Source organism: Festucalex cinctus, chromosome 17, assembly GCF_051991245.1.
Source record: "Festucalex cinctus isolate MCC-2025b chromosome 17, RoL_Fcin_1.0, whole genome shotgun sequence".
NCBI classification, from domain to species: domain Eukaryota; kingdom Metazoa; phylum Chordata; class Actinopteri; order Syngnathiformes; family Syngnathidae; genus Festucalex; species Festucalex cinctus.
In genome coordinates this window covers 18,625,850-18,646,434 of record NC_135427.1, presented here as the reverse complement: position 1 = coordinate 18,646,434, position 20,585 = coordinate 18,625,850, and the positions used below count along the sequence as shown (strand labels likewise).

Sequence of the window (20,585 nt, the reverse complement as noted above, 5' to 3'; positions counted from 1 at the left end):
ATCCTGGTGCTTACCGGGGACACGGAAAGGGAAAAAGGGAGAAGGTGATGACCGGGATGTTTTCCTTCCCCTCGTTTGTACCCTTGGGGTCATTAGTGTTAATAATTCATGCTGGACATGGAGGAATGGCCACTGCTCAAGAGGAGGGAGAGGAAAAATAAAAGAGCAGCAATGATGAGTATAGAAGAAAACTGCAGATGCTTCTCCCCTCCCCTCTGCTCTTCTCAGTGTGCCTATGAGCTGATAAATAATTGAGTGTGCTGAGCAGGGGACTGCATGGATTAGAGGAGCAGAGGGAGCGGGAGGCCTGTTGGAGCCCTAGACAGTGAAATGAGTGCCTGCTCTTGAATAGAGATTACCTCCTTTCAACTCGTCTTCTCCTTGTACCATTCTTGACCCCCTTCAGTGGTTCTACCTTCACGGCAGAGATAGGGCTTCCCGAATCTCAGGCTGTTTCCGATGAAACCCCACTCGATCCCAATTACGCACACTTGACTTGAGCTTAGTTTTAGACTAAGAGAGTGGACGGCATTGAGTCCTAAAATGGAGTGTTCATATTTAGAATTTGTCTCTCTAATGACGTCCAAACTGCAGAATGATACATTGTGTGTTCAGATAGAATCTTTCATATCAGACCAAAAGTTGCCCAGTAAAAGTCGATAGCATTGCCACTGATCAGGGAGTTTACCGTCACAGCTGTTATGAAGAGTTTTTAGACTTTATTAAGGAGTCCATTGCAAGGAGACAGCAATTCTGACACCTTGGCAAAAATGTACAAGTACCAGATGTTAGTGTCGTACTTCTTGAGACCACTTTTTAGGGTCTCGTCTCAGCATTGTAGGCATTTTTACTTGATCTTGTCTCGGACAAGGCAAACTCTGGATTTTTGCTCATTCAAGACCGGGCCAATGCTATTGTGATCAGTGAGAAACTCAGAAACCAGGTGCTGCACTGCCTTCACGGTGTCCCCTGCACACAGTGTTCATTTTTTATATTCACTTAATTTAATATTAACATTATTCCTGACGTTTCCTTTAAAATTTACTCTTGTTGCAAATGTATGAAAAAGAAAGATATTGGTCACTATGTTCAGTGTTTTTGTGTGTGATTTTTCTTTGATCAATCTCAACCATCACAAGTCTTTTCTGAATCTCGATTGTTGTGTACTGAGAGGTAGGATCCCAGACGCAGACACAAATAAGATTTTCTCTATTTATTCACATCGAGAGGCAGAAACTCAGACACTGCACACACAGGACAGTCTTTAATAATCCAGCAACGAACACGTTTCTCAGACTGCACCTACAGACAGTGAATCGTTAAGGACCAAAGAACAGCATCACATAGGTCCAGACTTCTCCGAAAGGATTAAAGGTTGACATCACAAACATCACGTTTTGTAAACAGACACTTGTTACATCAGTACAGACGCATAACATGTCATGAACTCTGGTGCATGCGGCCCAGGCAATGACATCGATACTCTCGTCTTGATAATGTCTTGGTCTCAGTTGTTGTAGTCTTGCTACCAGATAATACAGTATTTTACTCGTATGACTGCTATGCTTTTGGAACAATTAAGTGCTTTTCTTTCACATTAATAATTGTATTTTAGGCCTTGTCCACTCATAGCAGGTTATCTCGCATAAACATATTTTTCTGCAATTTGGCCTATCATCTACCCGACAGTGCAGATTTGCCGCATTAAAAATGATTCTTTTAGAAAGCGCTGACCAAAGTGAAGATCTGCGATTACTGCATTTAAGCGTCACCATGTGAATGTCAATAACCGGGATTTTGCATTTCTAAACGTCACTGCCTGTGAATAAATATGTTCTTACGTCACATATGCGACATTCGGAAACAATATGGATGCGCTCCTAAAATTTTTGGTGCTGCTGCTTGTCCAGGCGTTTGCTTTTACAAGGCCAGATACTGCTCCACGTACAATAACGTAGGCGAAGCGTCTCCATCAAAGAGACGGGGACGCACTGCCAGCTAGTGGGAGAACTTTGAGACTAAAATTGTGCTCACAGAAGAATTCCGTGAAAATTTGTCCCGGTCCTTGATACTTGTCGGAGTTATTGCATGCTTAGGAATGTGCTTAAAAATGCACTGAAGCGGTTAGGTGTGGATAGTTTGTTTTCACGAAAAACTAGGTGACACTCTTATTTTAACACTATCTGCTAGCCGGAGTTGCATGCAGATCACACACATCTCATCAAGTTGAGCTGTCCACTTATTTGTTGCTCAGGATTCAGATGAGGACAATTGGTCAAATGGAAGCTCACAATCAAAGAAATTGACCCAGTTTTGGCTTGAAATGGAACCCTTGAGGTGCTTTACCAATAGTCCATTTTAATACAACTCATGTTCCTTTCCACTTGGAGCAGTTTGTTTGGTCAGGTGTGGACACAGTAATTGAAGTCAATTATGGACCAAATGAGAGCTCATCTTGGAGATCACAGGTGTGTCACTCAAGGCTCTGGGATAGATTTGGCTTGCCACTTCATTTTTTGTGGACCACGAAAGCAAGTAAAGTGTTTTCTTGTTTCTTGCTATATTGATTTCTTGAAAATTGAAAGACTAAGTTTTACAGATATATAAGCATTTTCTCTGAAATATTTGATTGATTTTAAATTACTGTAATATCCTGTGAATAACATACACCCATGTATAACCCCCCTAGTGTATTTCTATTCATTTATTTTTTAACAACCACTTAATACTGCCTATCTATTGGGAAATGTCTAAACAATTTGAAAAATCTTTGTCTAATCTGTATAATGTTTTTTATTTGTTTTTCCTGGCAATAAATTAGCATTACTGTTGGGATTTTACAGTAAGTGTGTTATTGGTTATATCACTATCTGCAGAAGGAGTAAAGACACAAATTTCTCTTGTGCAGTGTGTAATGCAACGTTTACCGTATTTTCCGCACTATAAGGCGCACCTCATAAGGCGCACCTTCAATGAATGACATATTTTACATATGTTTCCATATATAAGGCGCTACAGTAGAGCCTGGGGTTACGTTATGCATCCATTAGATGGTGCTGCGCTAAAGGGAATGTCAAAACAGTCAGATAGGTGAGTCAAACTTTATTAATAGATTACAAACCAGCTTTCTGACAACTCCATTCACTCCCAAAATTAATAAACAGCTGTTGTATTATTTTCTCTCCGGTAAAGTATTAGTATTAGTTAGCGATCCAAGATGGCGGGATCTTCTGCACATGCGCGTCACCGATCGTGCAGGGTCACTGATAGCGTCTTGACAGCGAGACCTCTTGTGGCTCAATATTGATCCATATATAAGGCGCACCGGATTATAAGGCGCATGGTCAGCTTTTGAAAAAATTGAAGGCTTTTAGGTGTGCCTTATAGTGCGGAAAATACGGTACATATGAGTATGTATACATATAAATTAAAATTTTACATATACCGGTAAATTTGTCATGCCGTTATTTTTTATGAAAATACGTATTTAATTTCTTTAGGAAGTAGTAAATATGCTGTTATACATTACAGCAATGACGATAATACTTGGGGTGAATTGTCCTTTCACAGACAGGGGGCAGGTTGATAAGGCAGTTTTGTAATGCCAAACTGAGATTTTAGGGAGCCAAACACAAAGAGCAAAAATTCAGCCTGTCTGCAATGTTGACCAGTTTTTTCCAATGCATTTGTATAATTATCCCAGGCAGAGGAGCCCTGAGATACTTCTCCCTAGCCACCAGGGGGGATCCCAGTGCGTCAGTTGGGAGATGTAGGCCCTGATTTACTAATTGAGTGCATGTGCAAAAATGGGTGCAAACTTGTTTGATCATGCAAACAGATGTGCAAGCTGATCTACATACCTAAAATTGAAATGTTGCCAGGCAATTCATTTAGCAAATAGATGAATTAGCAGGCGCAATGTGATTTAGCAAAGAGGCCTAGCACGTCTCTCTAGGCAGGGTGACCAGCTTCTCATCCGATCAGTAAGGGAGCCCGAACATGCGGTGGCGTTAACTTTCCGTCATTGTCCACACCTTGTGACCACATTGTGGGAATGACTAGTAAAATTGAGAGATTTAATTTTTCTGTACTTTTAATAAAGATGGGGATGACAAAAGTCACTGAATACATTCATGACTTTCCACTTCACAGGACATTTTAACTCCATTCATTTGTTACATGTTTGGGTTGTTGTCTAAATTGTTATGTGTGAGCAGTCTTGAATGACTAAAGTTTGACTATACTGTACATACATGACTTAACATTCACTTAAAATATTTACTATTTTTAGGCTGACTTTCACTTGGTAAGGAGAGGCAAATTCAAGAATATTACGTTGTTTATTGTTCTTACTTTTAATAGACTTGGACGAACGTAATACAGACATTTTATATTTAGTCATTTTTTGTTTGAATGCAAATAGTTTATAGAAATAACATTAATTAGTAAATGCGACAAAAATCTTTTACTGTTAAAAAATGTTTGGTTTGATATAGGGCTGTCAAAGTTAAAGCGTTAATAGATTAATTAATCACAGAAAAAAAGTTAAATTAATCACATATTAACGCAGATTAATCGCACTATTTTTTTGGACCGCATTTGAACCTTGAACGTAACCGCGGATGGTTACATTGAAGGCTGCACAGGTCAGTGATTAGGTCAATGCATGGCATTTCCTACGCCTGTTGTTCCAAAATGAGCGGGGTGACTCCAGTTAGTGTGCTCGGTGGTAAATTTCACTTTCAAAAACACCCCGATGGGACTTTAGATAAAACAAAAGTACAAAAGTAATTGTACCCAATTGTTATGATGCTGTCACGTTTTGAGCAATACACGCATGCATGCAATAGCGTACCTGCGTTTAATCAATGTTTGCAAATGACATTCAGATAATAAAATGCATTAATGTCAAAATATTACGGTATTTTGTATTCGTTTTATATTACGCAAATACGTGAGTAATTTAGCTGATTAATCGTGATTAATCAAAATTTAAAAGTGTTATTAATCAGATTAAAAAATGTAATCGTTTGACAGCACTAGTTTGATAACATTAGCTCATGCATTGTCACATTGTAAAACAACAAACACATCATCATTTGTTTCCTTCAATCCAAATGTTGTGCAGTACTGTAAACAGTGGTTCCCATTTTTTACACTATTATATGTATATATATGTATATAGATACGTAGGTAGATAGATAGATATGAATGTAGCTTTCCAAGCATCAACATAATGATCAACATCGTTAAAATACAGTAGCATAGTATGTATGTGTTCATTGGAAACGAGGCAGTTTTATTCTGAAAAAATAATATTGTAGTTGGCTAATGTAACGTTACGCCAATAAAAATTTCCGGCGTATTTTTTCGTCACAAAAAAAATTTGAGACAATAATTAAACGAAACCTAACATTGAAGCCATTCATTGAGGTTATAACTAAAATTGACTGGCAATTTCGTCAATGACTATAATGAAAACAACACAGTGATGAAAATTCACACAATCCAATCAGAAGGAATGAAACGCAGGTGGGAGAAAAGAACTACTCAAACTGCTAATAAACATGTTTACATTCATTGTGCAGTTGTATGATTAATCTCAAGCAATTATGCACTTTTAAAAAGTCCAATATGGTCAGATTGTGTTTACATGCAATGTATGCATCATGTCTGGTTTCCATTAATTGAATGCACTGCCTTCAAACCATGTTGGTTTTGGGAATGCAACGAATCACAGCAGTCAGGGGGCGTCGGAATTGTCTTTATTTTATTGCCAAAACGAGCTACTGTACAATGACCACAAAGAGAGAAAGAGAACAGTAGAGAGGGAAGCAGAAATACAACAAAGTCCATTCGTAAATATTTCAACACCATACCTATAACACGGACTGTCGGAAAGGGAACACAGTGAGGTTCCCCAGGCTGGAAGTAAGCAAATCAATAAATCTGCTTCCCCATAACTTTTGTGCATTCAGAGCAAGTGTTTTGAGTTGCAGGACTGACTGTCAGTACGTCTTTCACGTCTCACCCCAGAGCTTGTTGACATGATTTGACTTATTAACGAGAATCAGTAGGCTGGAGTTATTTTATTTAGTTACAGTTTGCTTGTGCTTTTGGAGTTAGAGATTTTGCTTGAGTGCCAAATTTTTAAATGAGGTAGTTAATGTTTAATTGTTTGTAGAATCTAATTCAAAGATCCATGTGATTTCGATATTGGAAAGCGCATCTTTTCTGACCTTGATAATTAGGAAACACTGTACAGGCTAATTGCTAAATAATGATTGTCAGTCATCCTTACATGCCCGCCCTACTCCATCGAATTTTGAAGAACTGAGTTTGACCACATGTGGTGTCTGTAGCAATCTTTCACCCCAGCGCTTGTAATCCTCAGTCCCGCCACATCACATACAGCCGTTTCCACCAGGTGCTCAGCACTTTGGTGCGCATTCTTCTATTCACTGTGTGCTGTAATCTTCACGCCGATAAGGAGATTAAATGGTGAGCACGAGAGGGGATTTCAAGGATTTCTCCTCTGAGTACAAAGGGATATCAGCGGGAGGGAGGGATATTACCCAAGGTTTTAACACTGCAGACTGTGAGCGAGGGCGCAGCAGCAAAACGGTAAGGGAGATGGGACTAAACGGAGAGCGCGCCGGAGAAAAACAGAGCAAGACAGTCAGGTGTTATCACCAAGAACCATCATTAGAAGTGTTTACAGAGGAGCCACCGGGGAAAGGTCAGTGAGCCAACATGCTCTTATCGCACTGGCGGCAGTTTACGATCACTGCAATGACAGCGCTGAATGTTACCTGTTCTACATCTCTGACCCAGATCAACGTTTAACTGCTGGAAGTGTGAACCGGTTGCTGACAGGATAAAACAACACTAGAAGCCTTGTGGCTGCACTACAGACGGAAGTAAAACCAAAAACATTTTGAGTCAAAACTGCTAGGTACAGTAAAAGTACAAGGATTGAAGACATTTCTTCACCATAACCTGTTACCGATTCTTTCCTCCAGACTAATTTTATTGTTGTCAATATATTGTTGTGTCTAGCCATACCCTACATTACTGAAGCTGCCAGAATAGAGGCCATGTGTGCCAAGATAAATAAATGTAACAATATGCTATATTTCTCCTTTTCAATCACTGATACCTTTCTGTGGTGGCAAAAATCATGAGGAATTAATCATTTCCCTCACCTGTGACTGTGTAGTTCAATGTTATGACAATCTGTATTGTGTATGTTGGAGTCTCTAAAGAGAACCGTATTCAGTTAAAAAGGCTTTGTGCATCCATACATATTTTACAAGGTGTGGCAGAAAGAATCCAGGACTGGGGTTCCAAAAGATGTATTTCAAATACAAACTACCAATTACATTCCAGGTCATTCCAGGCCAAATTGCCCAATGGGTTTAACCAAGCAGATTTTGATTATAATGAAACAGTGTACTTGTTAATTGTGATAGTACAACATTAAATCTCAAATTTTAGGTCAATCGAAGCAGGGGTCTGGGAGTTAAGGGGCGTGGCCAAATTCCGTTGAACCGTCTCATTAACTAATGGGTCAATCTTCACAAAACAGATATTGTTGAAAAGGGAATTCAACAAGGAGTCCACATCTTTCTGTCACTACCTGTTTTGTAAAGACCCTCTGGTTCCTCAGATATAAGGGTTCCACGGAAGGCAGCCCTTTTTGCTAAAATGTCTAAATTTGGTGAGCCTTAACTCTCCCAGACATCACTATCAACAAATCCACCAAGTTTCATTCAAATCAAAATCTGCTTAGTCAAATTTACTGGGTGATTTGACTTGGAATGACCCGGGAATCTAATTGGCAGTTTGGATTTGAAATGCATATTTTGGAATATATTGTTGGAAAGGGAATTCAACAAGAATTCCACATCTTTCCAACACTGCCTGTTTTTTAAGACTGACACAGTAGTCCCTGAAAAGTCGGGAACTTAGGAACTCCTGAGTGTTGTGCCGTTACCATACCAAGTAACATTAAAGTTCAAATCTGCTTGGTACCCAATGGGGCATTTGGAATGGAACGACCCTCACCCTTCAACAGTGTCTCCATGGAGTCTAATGCGCTTTCCCAACTTCTCTGCCACATCTTCATGTGCTCCTGGAAGGGTTCTTCCAGTATCCTTCACAAATTTGTCATCACGTCTACCTTGTTGTCGTCTAAGTCTTCAAAACACGTCCCCCCTGATAACCTGATGAAAAAAATAAAGCACAGGCAGGTCGGGTCAGTAAGAAGCTTACTCTGGCGTGGTAATATTTGTCTTGGCCACAGGCTGTCGGACCCACAGGGCATTACCATGATGAAGCAGGCATCAGTTGTCCTGCCATAACTATTACCTCTTTTCAAAGACTGAACAAGGCAAACACCAGGATCTTTTTGCAGATGTTCTCATCAGGCACACACTGTAGGGGAAAACTCATAGGGGCCTATTCACTAGAGGTTTATGTCGCCTTTAAACGGCGCTAACCGGTAAAAATGGAGCAAGCCGGGAGCGCCTAATTGACTCAACATGCGCAGATGGGGAAATCCGTCACGAAGCGCGCTGCCAACCAGAGAGCGCCACGGTGCGCCGGGTTTATTTGCGCATATGTAAATTAGTTAATTTGCATACATTTGACGCAAAATATGCCCACCCCAATGCAAATGAGACTCATTGATATGCAGCGTCTAATTCAGTAACTCCAGCGTAAATAGCCACATGGCGTTTGCGTGACTCAAATAACCTTTATGGAAAGCATGTATTAACCTGCCGCAACCTCGATCCCGGGATCATGACAGCAGTGCATGCCATTTGCGGCACAACATGCGCGGCTGATCACGCAGAGAGGAGAGAAAGAGACATAACGTAACCCGGGCTGATCGGCAATGGCGGGGAAGCATTTTACGATCATTTTTACGTGCCAGATGCATACTGTACGCCCACGGCAACCTCTGAAAATCTATTTTTAAAAAACGATCGCATCAGTAATTTGTACTTTATGAATGAATGATGTCGTTGTCGTCCTCTCTGCTCTGCACAGCTCAATGGCGCTATAAACGTTTACTCTCGGTCCAACCCCGGTTTCTGATAATGTCATCTTTCTCGCAACTGTTACTATAACAACCATGTTCTTGGTGCAAATCCATTGCCATGTGTGGTAAATCAGGTGCAAATTTGCTACAAGCTGTCAGTTTTGTGGGCGTGTTTGCACCGGTATATGATTAGAGCAATATCCTTAGTGAATAGGTGGGTAACTGGGCGCAGACTGCGGGTGCAGTTGTGGTGCAATATTTCACGCTATTATCGGACGCAGCGCATTCTTAGTGAATATACCCCATAGTTTGGTTTTGAAATTGTTTTAGCTTTTCTGACACACGTCAATAAGGCTTATCCTATTGAGGATAGTGCAGGGTAGGCTACTGGACCTATCTTACTTATCCCTTAGGGTGAAGGATGGACAAAATCATGGGCAAAAGGGGACTGGTCCCAGATAGGAAATGTCAAACATTAGCAATGGCTCTGCCATTTGATATCTATTTGTTATGTATGAGTGCATTGTATGTACATACACAGTGCCGGGACAAGGCTGTGATTTAACTTGATCTATGTTGAAAATTAGAGTGTGCATGACACTTAAAATTCCAGAATGTCAATGACACTCTCAGCCTACCAAACAACATGGGCCATTTCAATTGATCTCTGTGGAAGATTTGGTTTATCTCGGCAGTCAACCAGTGTCACAGACCAAATTGTGCTGGACATTGGACGTACTTTATGTGCACTTTACTTGATATCTGTCTTGGAATGAACTTACAGAAAAGACAGATTTCCCCCACATTAACAAAGGTGGAAACGACGAGGGTAGAGGTCAGGTCACACTTTGTTCCAGCATTTATTACTTCATGCATCATCACCACAGGAGCAAATGAAGAATGTGAACTTCCTCCAAGGACATCTTTTGCTGCATTTTGTGAATGTATAATTCTTAATAGGTAACGCTCCTGCGGGCTTTGTATCTCATTTTTGTTCTCTTCCATTTGCATTTTTGGACCTCGACTTATCAAACTCAAGCTTACCCTGAGGGCCAGAGGAAAATAAAGATTTTTTAAAATGTTGTAAATAATTCAGTTTTTAAATAAATGTAATTAAGATGCATGGGGTTTGGGTTGAATTTTTGTTCTTTGTCACTATTTCCAGAACTGAAGAAGGCTTTACCTAGAAGTTGCCTTTTATTGTTGTAACACACCGATTTTTCCGATTGGCGCCATAAAGCAGAAAATACACTGTGTGTTCAGGGCAACTCCCTGTTGGGAAATATATGGAACTGTAAACATAAATAAGTGTGAAGGTAAGTTGAAGAAAATAAAACAATGATTTGAGAAAGTCTACAATTCTTATTTGTGTCATATATTAGATGCAATGCAATCCCTTGAATTCATTAGGCTGGGTCATAACCATTTTATGTACTATCCTGAGGTCTTTGGCCACATGATAATCAGGTCATACTTGATTGGACTCTGTAGGAGACTTACAACTGAAGTGACTCACCATTGATCTAATCATGAATCTCATGAAAATTATTTGATGTTTGACGTTGAGTGATGCTGTCCCTTAAGGACAACTTTATCGTCCATAGCAGCATGACCTTAGCTTGCTTTCGTTGTTTATTTCTCTCTCGCTAGCGGTCTCTATATTTTGAATCTTACATTGTTGAAAGTGAAAAAACACTTGAGTAATTGTTTGGAAAATCCATACTTTAGATTTTTTTTTTTTTTTTTTTACATGGGCATGGTTTTGCCCGTTTGGCAATCCTGGGTGGTGAATCAGCGTCTGTTTGCGTGAGCAACCAAGTTTCCGCCTATTTTTTCATGGGCAACCCTATAATAAATAAGCCCCCAAGACTTTTTTTCCTTAAGCGTTTTGAGGTCTGAAGGCTAAAGTAGTTTTCTTTTGTTATTAGGGGCTTTTTCACGGCAAATGGCAATGACCCATTTGAGACACATTTGGGTCCGAGGGGTGCATTTTCTATTTCCACACACATTGAATAACCAGGAAAAGCTCATTAAGCACTTGTTTTGCTCCCAAACACACAAGCGCATGTAAGGGGCAGCGCGGTAAATGGAATAACAGCCCGTTGACTTTAATGTTAAAGGATATTGGGCAGTTTTAAAGGATTCATCGGCAGAGCAGGAAACTGTGCCAGGGCAAGAAAAAGTTAGAAATAATACTGTTCAGTAACACACACACTGGAACACGCACACTCACCTGTCCAATACAGTAACTGCACCGTTGCTCACATAAATTACCTTTTTTTTTTTTTCTCCATATAACTCCACATGCCCTGTATCCTTTTTCTTTTTTAAACACTCTTTTTTCCCTTCCTCCTCCACTCTGTAGACCACCCCTTCTCAATCATTCCAACCTCGCCGAGTCTACTAGGTCAACCGGGGAATTGCTTGTTGTTGTTGTTGTTGTTGTTGTCATCTGCAGCTTTCATATTTCTTACTTTGCTTCCAGTCTGCATCAGCTTGATGTGTGTGCACCATGTGCACTAGTCTCCAAAAGTATTGGAACGCAGAGGCCAATTCAGTTCTTTCTTTTTTTTTCTCTCTCTCTGTAGACAGAGATCAACAGAGAGATCAACAGTTCAGGTTTTTAGTTACCTTAGGTAATCAGTGTCCAAACTACGGCCCAGGGGCCATTTGCGGCCCGCCGTCCATTTTTTAGTGGCCACAAATGCTAAAAATGGCATTTGAGTCAGTTCAAATAAAATAAAAACAAAAATGTTTGGAGATGGTCAAAGTAAGAAGGGATAGGGTCGAAAAACACAGGTGCTATTAAAGGTTATTTTAGTTAACTAAAACTAACGAAGAAATTAGAATTCAAAAAACAATTTTGTTAACGAAATAAAATAAAAACAAAGATGCTTTTTTTTAAAAAAAGAAAACTAACTGAAACTACATTTTGTGTTTACAAAACTAACTAAAATTAAACCAACTATTATTACAGCAAAAGTGTCCTTTGTTTTAGTCTTTGGTAATTAATTTAATGCACGAGCCTTTGGGAATGATTTTAAATGTGATTTTTAGTAGATTTATTTTTGATATAGACCGAAATAATGACGCCACGCCCATCGTGTTTTTTTAAATATTGCGCACAAGTAATACACATTAAAAAAAACAACAACCTAAAACTAACACTGAAACTAACCTAAAACTAAGCATTTATTAAAGAACTAAAACTAACAGAACCACCCTGAAAACCAATTAAAACTAACTAAATTAAAAAAAAAAAAAACTCAAAACAAAATAAAAACTAATATGAAAAATTCTATATAACTATAATAATAACCCTACTGCCATATTACAAATAAATTGGTTTATATACTGTAGCATTTTTCTAAATATACAAAAGCACAAATAAATTATTTGTACAATTTTTAGGACTAAACACAATTTCTCTTCATAACATTATGTGGCCCTTGCGTCCTTCGGATTTTCTGTATGTGGCCTTCAAATGAAAAAGTTTGGACACCCCTGCCTTAGGTAGATAGGTGAGGAAAAATTAATGGAAAATATCAACTTTAAACCTATTAGAGTGACAAAGGCTTAGTACATTGTTGTGAATATTTTGCTTGGAATTATTTTTTGTTTAAGCTTTAGCCCCTGACTTACCAAACCAATTACCAAATCTCCACTTTAGCAAGTAAAATACATGATTTCTGATATTTAAATCCGTAGATTAAATTGTTCAGTCTAAATCAGCCCATTTTTTTCCCTTGGTGAACTCGTTTGTTTTGCATGTCGTTTTTTGTGCTTTGGGTCATTAGGTTTGTAGATAGCGCAGCTGAGCTTGACTGTAAAGACTGGTGCATTCTGATGTTCGTGTCTGTTTGAGAATTTGGCAGACCACTCTGCGCCATGGTGGGCATTTTGGTTTACAGAGGGTGTGACATTGAAATCAACTATACTGAACATTACCCCAGCTAGAACCAGGTCTAACTATTGGCACAGGTAGTGTAATGCAATTTTGGTGAATGGATCAAGGCACAGGAAGACGGGTTCTTCGTTCTGTAGACAAAATGTCTGTTTTTAACTGTGCCAAGCTGTGTGCTTTTGCAAATATACCAAAACCCAGTGTAGTCTATCAGAAGATTTCAACCACACTATTGCACTGGGCATAAAAATAGTCTCGTGTCTCTGTAGACTTCTAAGTTATTTTGCTGCTGGCACGTTTTCAATGGAGATGTGTCAACTTGTTGCAGACGAAGCCAAGAAATTCCGTCCACTGAGTTTTACAGATCAGCTTGAATCTTCAGAATTTTTCAAAGTGTTATCCACTTTGGTAACGGTAATGATTGCTAAATCCATAAAACTTTTTAAAACATTGTTTGGTACTTTTTGCCAAATAACATCCTGTTCTTCTTGCAGTAAAATCTCTACTTTTGTTCACGTTTATGGCCTCCACTGATGCACTCTGGAGGTTCTTGTTGATGTCTATATTCCCTAAAAGTTGTTTTGGCAGTGGATTGCGCTCTTCCACATCACGTTCCAAGGGAACATGACACAAGATGTCAAACCGAGTGCGGACAGAAGATTTTACTCTGGATGATAGAATGTCGGATCCGGGGAAATGGCATAAAGCAAACCATAGTGTGGTGCCATTTTACACCAATCGATAAAGTTCCAGCAAGTTGCCAAGTGTGTCCGAAACTGTTTCACACACAGCAGCAACCCAAGCAATTTCTTCAAACACCTGAAGACCACACATCCTGAGGGCCTAAGTGAATCTGAAAAAAAGATGAGCTGCACCAAAAGTCCGGTCTCCTGCACCACCCGCTGTCCCTGCCAGAAAGTTTGTAAACAGGCAGTCCATCCAGGTACAGACAGCACTGTAGCTTGTGTTATCATTTTTAATCCTTAAAGACAATATATTTTTAACAACACACTTCAAGAAGAGGAAATTTGTTTGTTTTTTAATTTAACTAAAACAGACTTTTTTTTTTTTTTCTTTTTTTTTTTTTTTTTTTTTTTTTAAATCTAATAATATTGACTAAATATTTTGCTAAAGTAATTATGCAAAATTATATGAGTGACTATGCATATGCTGTCAGAAGTCTGAACAATTGAAAAAGCCGTAGGCTGTATCGGTACCCGTTTTCGGCTTTTTGGTGGTTGTGACCAAGTCATTTCAAAATAAGATACTGCCTACGGGCTACACCACATGTGAAATCCTTATTTTGTTAGGTCTGTGTGGAATAGGAAGAGGCAAAAGCTGAACAGAGAGGATTTATGTCTTCTTGATTTCCACACCTTAAAGATGAATTTACTACAGTTTAAAATTCTTGGCTCAGAGCATCACAAAAGATGAGAAAATATGACATGCACATTTTTTATTAATAATTCATATTTACTTATTTATTCATATTTGTGTACATGCACACTTTTCATCTTTTTGTTATTAGTAATTCATATTTATTTATTCATATTAGCATATTAGCATTGTGCTAAATCTGGTGCAGCCATCTTTTTAATGTTACTGCACACTGTCCTTTCATTAAACTAAACTCAAACTCATAGTTTTTATATTTTAGTACTTTAATATTGATAATATCCGAAATTTGGTATAATTGGCCAGTATTTTCCATGCCATTTGCCTGTAAGTGCAATAATTTTTTACTAAAAAAAAAAACATAAAGACAGCGTCCATTTCGCTATCATATGGAATCCATAAACTGTGGTTTTGCCAATGCCTAGCCAAGTGTTTGGTTTTTGCTGTAGATTGAAAACATGTGGATTACATGATAGACGTTTCAGAAGGTTTGCACCTTTTATTTGAATCTAAATTCATCTCACTCTTCCAATACTGGTGGAGGAACTATATTATATTATATTATATTATATTATATTATATTATATAAGGATATGAAGTGTGCGTGTGCATTATGTAATACAGTATGTACCTTTACTTTCATTTATGGATATTATACTTTGTGATCCAGTGCTGTTGCATTGTCAATATAATAACTATTTATAAACCATTTTAAAAACTAAAGTTTACAATGTGTGGGATATCTTGGGGAATTATTTTAGATTTTCTAACACAACACAACAAATAGATGTTTCCCTTCAGCACTATAAACCTCAATATCCAAAATCATGATCATGAAATGCCCCACAGCAACAAATAAACAAAGGGCTTGTGGTAAAATGCCCGCAATATTGACTAAACCTTCAACAGTAAAGAATAATGCGTCTGTTATCTTAGATCCAAACATTCACGGCAGGAAAGAGGATGAGAGGCCCAAAATTGAGCTGTTAAGGCAAGCAATGCCAAAATAACTTCTGGGCTCCCCATTTAGTTGTGAACTATAATTTACTTTTAAGACACTGCAGCAAAACTTGAATTTGTTTGTTGTTGAATTGTGCTGATTTGTTTTATCCAGGTGTTGTCATTCTTACATTAATATTCTCCTTATATGGCAATTCACTTCTCTCATAGCAACACTTGAACACTTCCAAGTCATTTGTGGTACTGCTTAGACACGAGACAATGACACCTAACCTCAATAAATGCATGTGCGCAAACATGTTTTGCCACTTTAAAACGTATGTGGTGTTCCAGTAAGCTGTCAGTGAATGCATGTGTCTCTTGTGTGTGGGTTCGGGCTGTTTGGAGTAACATTCGTTAATAGCCTTTTTAGTGGATTTCCGTTGGATGTGCACAAAAAGCTTTCTGGGAAGTGGTGAAGGTGAAAAAAGTGAGTAGCCAGAGAGAGAGTGGCATATTTTTGATGGCCATCCAACAATGGCTTTTCACATTCTCTCTCGTTTCTACATATTCAGATGCTCCAAAACCTTTTTCCATAGCTAAGTCACTACCAAAACTTTATTTTTAAACTCTTGGACTGCCAGCCATTTTCAGAAAAGATTGATTGATTGATTGATTGATTTGATTTTATTGAACATACAGCATAAACACACAAACAGAGAGACAGCAGAAAAGAAAATTTTAACATAAAAGAAACATAAAATCAGTCAATAACAATCTGCATGTTCAAAAGGGAGTAGGAAGAAGTTGAAAACTTATCTAGTCCTACCCCTTATTCATTCTATCTTTTAACTTATTTCATTTATAATACAATAGGTTATATTTCAATAAAAGAAAATATATGATCCTGCTCATATAGCGTATATACATAAAATTAATAGAAATAAACGATAATAATAAATCCACATACTCACATATATAATTTTCATTACACTCATTCTGGTACATCGGGAAGAAAAAAAAATACATTACTACAATTGTACTAGCTTATGTCAGACTTAAATAATGCTCTTGAACTTTTCTTTTAAGATCACCTCAGAGGTAAGATCGAACCTAAAAAAATCCAGCCCGAGCCCGACCAATTAACTTGATTTGCAGGCCCGAGCCCGAAGCAAACCCGAAATTTCAATTTATCCCATAGTATTTTTGGCAAGATTTTTTAAGGTTAAAATAATCTACTTATTTTTATGATCATAACTACATTTGCACAACGAAATAACGCTGGAACACAGAATAAGAGGCCAGACAAAGAGAGTGAAAGAGAGATTTTGATGCGCACTCGCTTAATTACGCGGAGAAATACTGCAGCGCCGCCTTCTCTGTTTTATCCAAATTATTTATTTACAACAAGTATTCCTTAGTTTAGTATCCACACATCGTTTTAGTGTATACATTTTTATAAACATATATTTATTTTAAAAAAAGTCAGCGAGAGAGAAGCCCGGCCCGACCCGAACGTAATGATTGACATTTTAGGGTCTGGCTCGGGCTCGGGCTGATGATCTTACCTCTACCTCATAGTGTCAGCTGATTTAGAGCATTTTGACTGATGTTTCAAGGCCCACAGAAAATTGTGTTCGGAGTATGCAAACACAGAGACTACCAAATGAAAGATTGAAGTCAGAAAAAAAGATCGAGTCCAGGCTCTGGCCTTCCTGGGTGGAGTTTGCATGTTCTCCCCGTGCCTGCATGGGTCTTCTCCGGGTACTCCGGTCTCCTCACACATTCCAAAGACATGCATGGCAGGTTAATTGGGTGCTCCGAATTGTCCCTAGGTGTGCTTGTGAGTGTGGATGATAATGGTTGTTCTTCTCTGCGTGCCCTGCGATTGGCTGGCAACCATGTAAAGGCACTGATCATGTTATTTTTTTCTCCCAATAATTAGGGGAACAATTATCTTACAACCTGAATACAGAAAGTTCAGATTTGAGACTCAAACCTCGTGTGGCTGTAGCATCACTTAACCAACCACTCCGTCACAATCTCCCCGATATTTGTCCCTTGTCTCTAAGGACAATCATAACAATGAAAATCACACATCACACACACAACGCAATTTTAAGGATTTTTAAATGATTTTCCTTTGCTCCAAAGACAACTGCCAGTTGGGACAATTGCTCTTCACCATGCACATCAGATTAAATCTTTCCCATTTGACACCAAATTCAACTCAAAAGTCTCCTGGGCAACATTAGTTGGTTGCTAGCAGTGCTGAACTAAAGACATACTGCTAAATCACAAACACAGAAAAACTACCTTATTTTCCGCACTACAAGGCGCACCTCATTATAAGGCGCACCTTCAATGTATGACATATTTTCAAACTTTTTCCATATATAAGGCGCTACAGGCTGGGGTTACGTTATGCATCCATTAGATGGTGCTGTGCTAAGGGAATGTCAACAAAACAGTCATATAGGTCAGTCAAACTTTATTAATAGATTACAAACCATCTTTCTGACAACTCCATTCACTCCCAAAATGAATAAACAGCTGTTTTATTATTTTCTCTGAGGTAAAGTATTGGTATTAGCTAGCTATCCAAGATGGCGGGATCTTCTGCGCATGCGCGTCACCGATCTTGCAGGGTCACCTATAGCGTCTTGACAGCGAGACCTCTTGCGGCTCAATATTGATCCATATATAAGGCGCACCGGATTATAAGGCGCGTGGTCAGCTTTTGAAAAAATTGAAGGCTTTTAGGTGCGCCTTGTAGTGCGGAAAATACGGTAATACCATAATCTCATCTACTCCAGCAGCATTGATTGTGTTGTCAGAATTATGTAAATAATGCTAAGTATGATAACTTTTTGACCAAATTTTGTAAGACATCTGACAGCTTCGTTTGACATTCCAGATGTTGGTTTCTGAGCTTTCACGCACACTTGTGTATGTACGGGCAAAGTTGCATCATCAAAAAAATTACACTAACTTACATTTTTAAAGAGCTTATGGACTCTCTCTAAATTGTCCACATATAATTTTAGGAAAATACCGTATATTTAGTGTTTATATTTAGTTAAGCTCCATCCCTCGTGTGCTGTCACAACTCTCATTTGGCCCATGCCCCATTCACTTTTCAACCCCGGCTGTCATGTTCCTTATGAATTATATAAGCCGTGTCACGCTTTTCCTTTGGCTTTTATAGATGGGTCGTTGAAAAGCCTTCATATTTTTCAATTTCTCATCTTGATACCAACCTGGGAGACTATTGGAGCACTCATCTCTCAATATTACGTCACCTTTCTTGCCTATCAACTCGTCACCAGTGCTAGGGTTGCTCCAACTCTCCAAGGGGTCTGCATGGGCACTCCCAGAGCCCTTTGAGACCCAAAAGCTGAATGTATGCCCGTTTTGTCATTTGGAGTGACTCCAAGTCACTTGCTCTTTGGAGACTCTTGGTGAGGCATGTTTTATTCAGCAATCCCAGAAGATGGCTCATGCAACATCACCGCTGTTATATCTGGTTTGCTTGCAGGAAAACTGTCACTAATGACAAATGTACATCCATATACGACTTATCAAAATAAAGACATACAACGGTGTACAAAGTAGTGACTAAAACACAACTTAGCAATTCTAAACATAATAGAAATACATATATTTGCTGTGACTGTGGTCTAGTTGTAATTTACAACAAAAAATTGGAAGAGGTCTAGAAATTGCTTTGTTGTTTGATTAATTATGCTGTTAATTTGAAACAAAAAACGTACTGTTTCTGTCGCCAATATCCAACATGAAACACGAATTCCATTTAGTGGCAGAAAAATTACAGAAATTTACGACTCAATGTTTTACGCTCATTTCAACTTGTATCTTTTTAATGTCAAATAATTTTATGGTTTTCAATTAAATTATTATTTTATATCAATGAACTAAAAGATACAGCCGTGTTTGTGTTAGGTAAACATATTTTTCCACTATAATGTTATTTATCAAGAGTATTAATAATTTGAAAAAAAAATTATAATGAACATTTAGAACAGATACTAGATGTGATGAATTCGATTAATCATGAGTTAACTATGGAAATTGTGATTAACTCATTTGCTACCAATAACGTGTAAATACGTTTTTTTATGTTTTATGAGTCCCAACGACGTATTTATACGTTTTTTTTTTGTTTGTTTTTTTAATGCTAGAGTATACAGAAGGCTTTGATGCAGCCTCTCAACTGCAAAGAACGGTTGAAGAAATGGTAGTTATTACACAAACGGCCAGCAGGTGGCAGCAGAGCAAAGGAGATCAACCAGGGCCATCTAGAAAAAAAAGCTAATTACTTAGAATTTTAAATAGATTTGTGAAAACTGATGAAACTTAGCTCTCTTCTAATGCTAATTGCTGCAATACTTTTTTTTTTCCTGATGAAAGAAGAGACTTTAATGTTTCTTTTGATAGGTTCCATGCTTTTATAGCAAAAGAACACAATATTTTGTGGGCCTTGCAAAAACAGTCAAAATTCAGTAAAACAGCCGGGAGCGAACGGGATTGCTTCTGTGAAAATGGATGGGAGTGAATGAGTTAATTATGAATATGAATTTATTAAAATATTGTAAATTCATAGAAATATGTTGCTACCTTTTGGATAATGTCACCGTGCCGCACAGTTTTGTTTCATTTTCGTTTGGCTTTTCACTTTGATGCATTTTATAGCACACATACTGTTGCCATTTTGACAGTGCTGCATTCCCACAACCGAAATGTACTGTAATCACTTTTGCGGTTAATGCAAGTAAGACAATGGATGAGATGTGTACTCACAAAAATGTGTGGTAGCAAACCACAATGGCGGTGTCAAAAACTCATCATAATTTAAAACGTTGAAATTCTGTTTGATCTACATTTTACCGTTGAAACTTTTATAAGCATCATGTTGTCACTGAGCATTTTTCCATCTCAAATTGTTGTTGTTTTCTAATGAGCTAATCTTCACCTGGATAATGTGATCAGCACTGTAGTCCCCTACTGGTTTACTCAGCATCAAACAATGCATGTGACATTCATTCAATAATTGTTTTTTAGTCAAAATAATGACCCAATTAGACCGAGTTTCAAATTCATTTGACTTTTCACAAGAGCTGGTTACGTTTCACCCCATATATAATTACACTGGTATTAATATCAGCTACAGTGATTGCATTTCAGAACAGAGTTGGGAAAGTAAGTAGGAAGACGATGTTAAAGGGAAAATATGATATTTAAACTGGTGCTTCACCACAGAAAAGGAATAATTACTATCAT

General features: G+C 38.2%; 1 protein-coding gene across 11 annotated transcripts in view; it reads left to right on the top strand.

The window, feature by feature from the left end:
• rbfox3a (RNA binding fox-1 homolog 3a) overlaps window positions 1-20,585 on the top strand; it is a 509,587-nt gene that overhangs the window by 333,722 nt on the left and 155,280 nt on the right. The window contains exon 1 of one of the 11 annotated variants that reach the window (XM_077501746.1): window positions 6,657-6,739. The exons of the other annotated variants lie outside the window; for them this stretch is intronic. The gene's annotated coding sequence lies outside the window, so the exon portion shown is untranslated. Of the gene's footprint in view, window positions 1-6,656; window positions 6,740-20,585 lie in introns of those variants that run through there. 11 annotated transcript variants of the gene reach the window in all.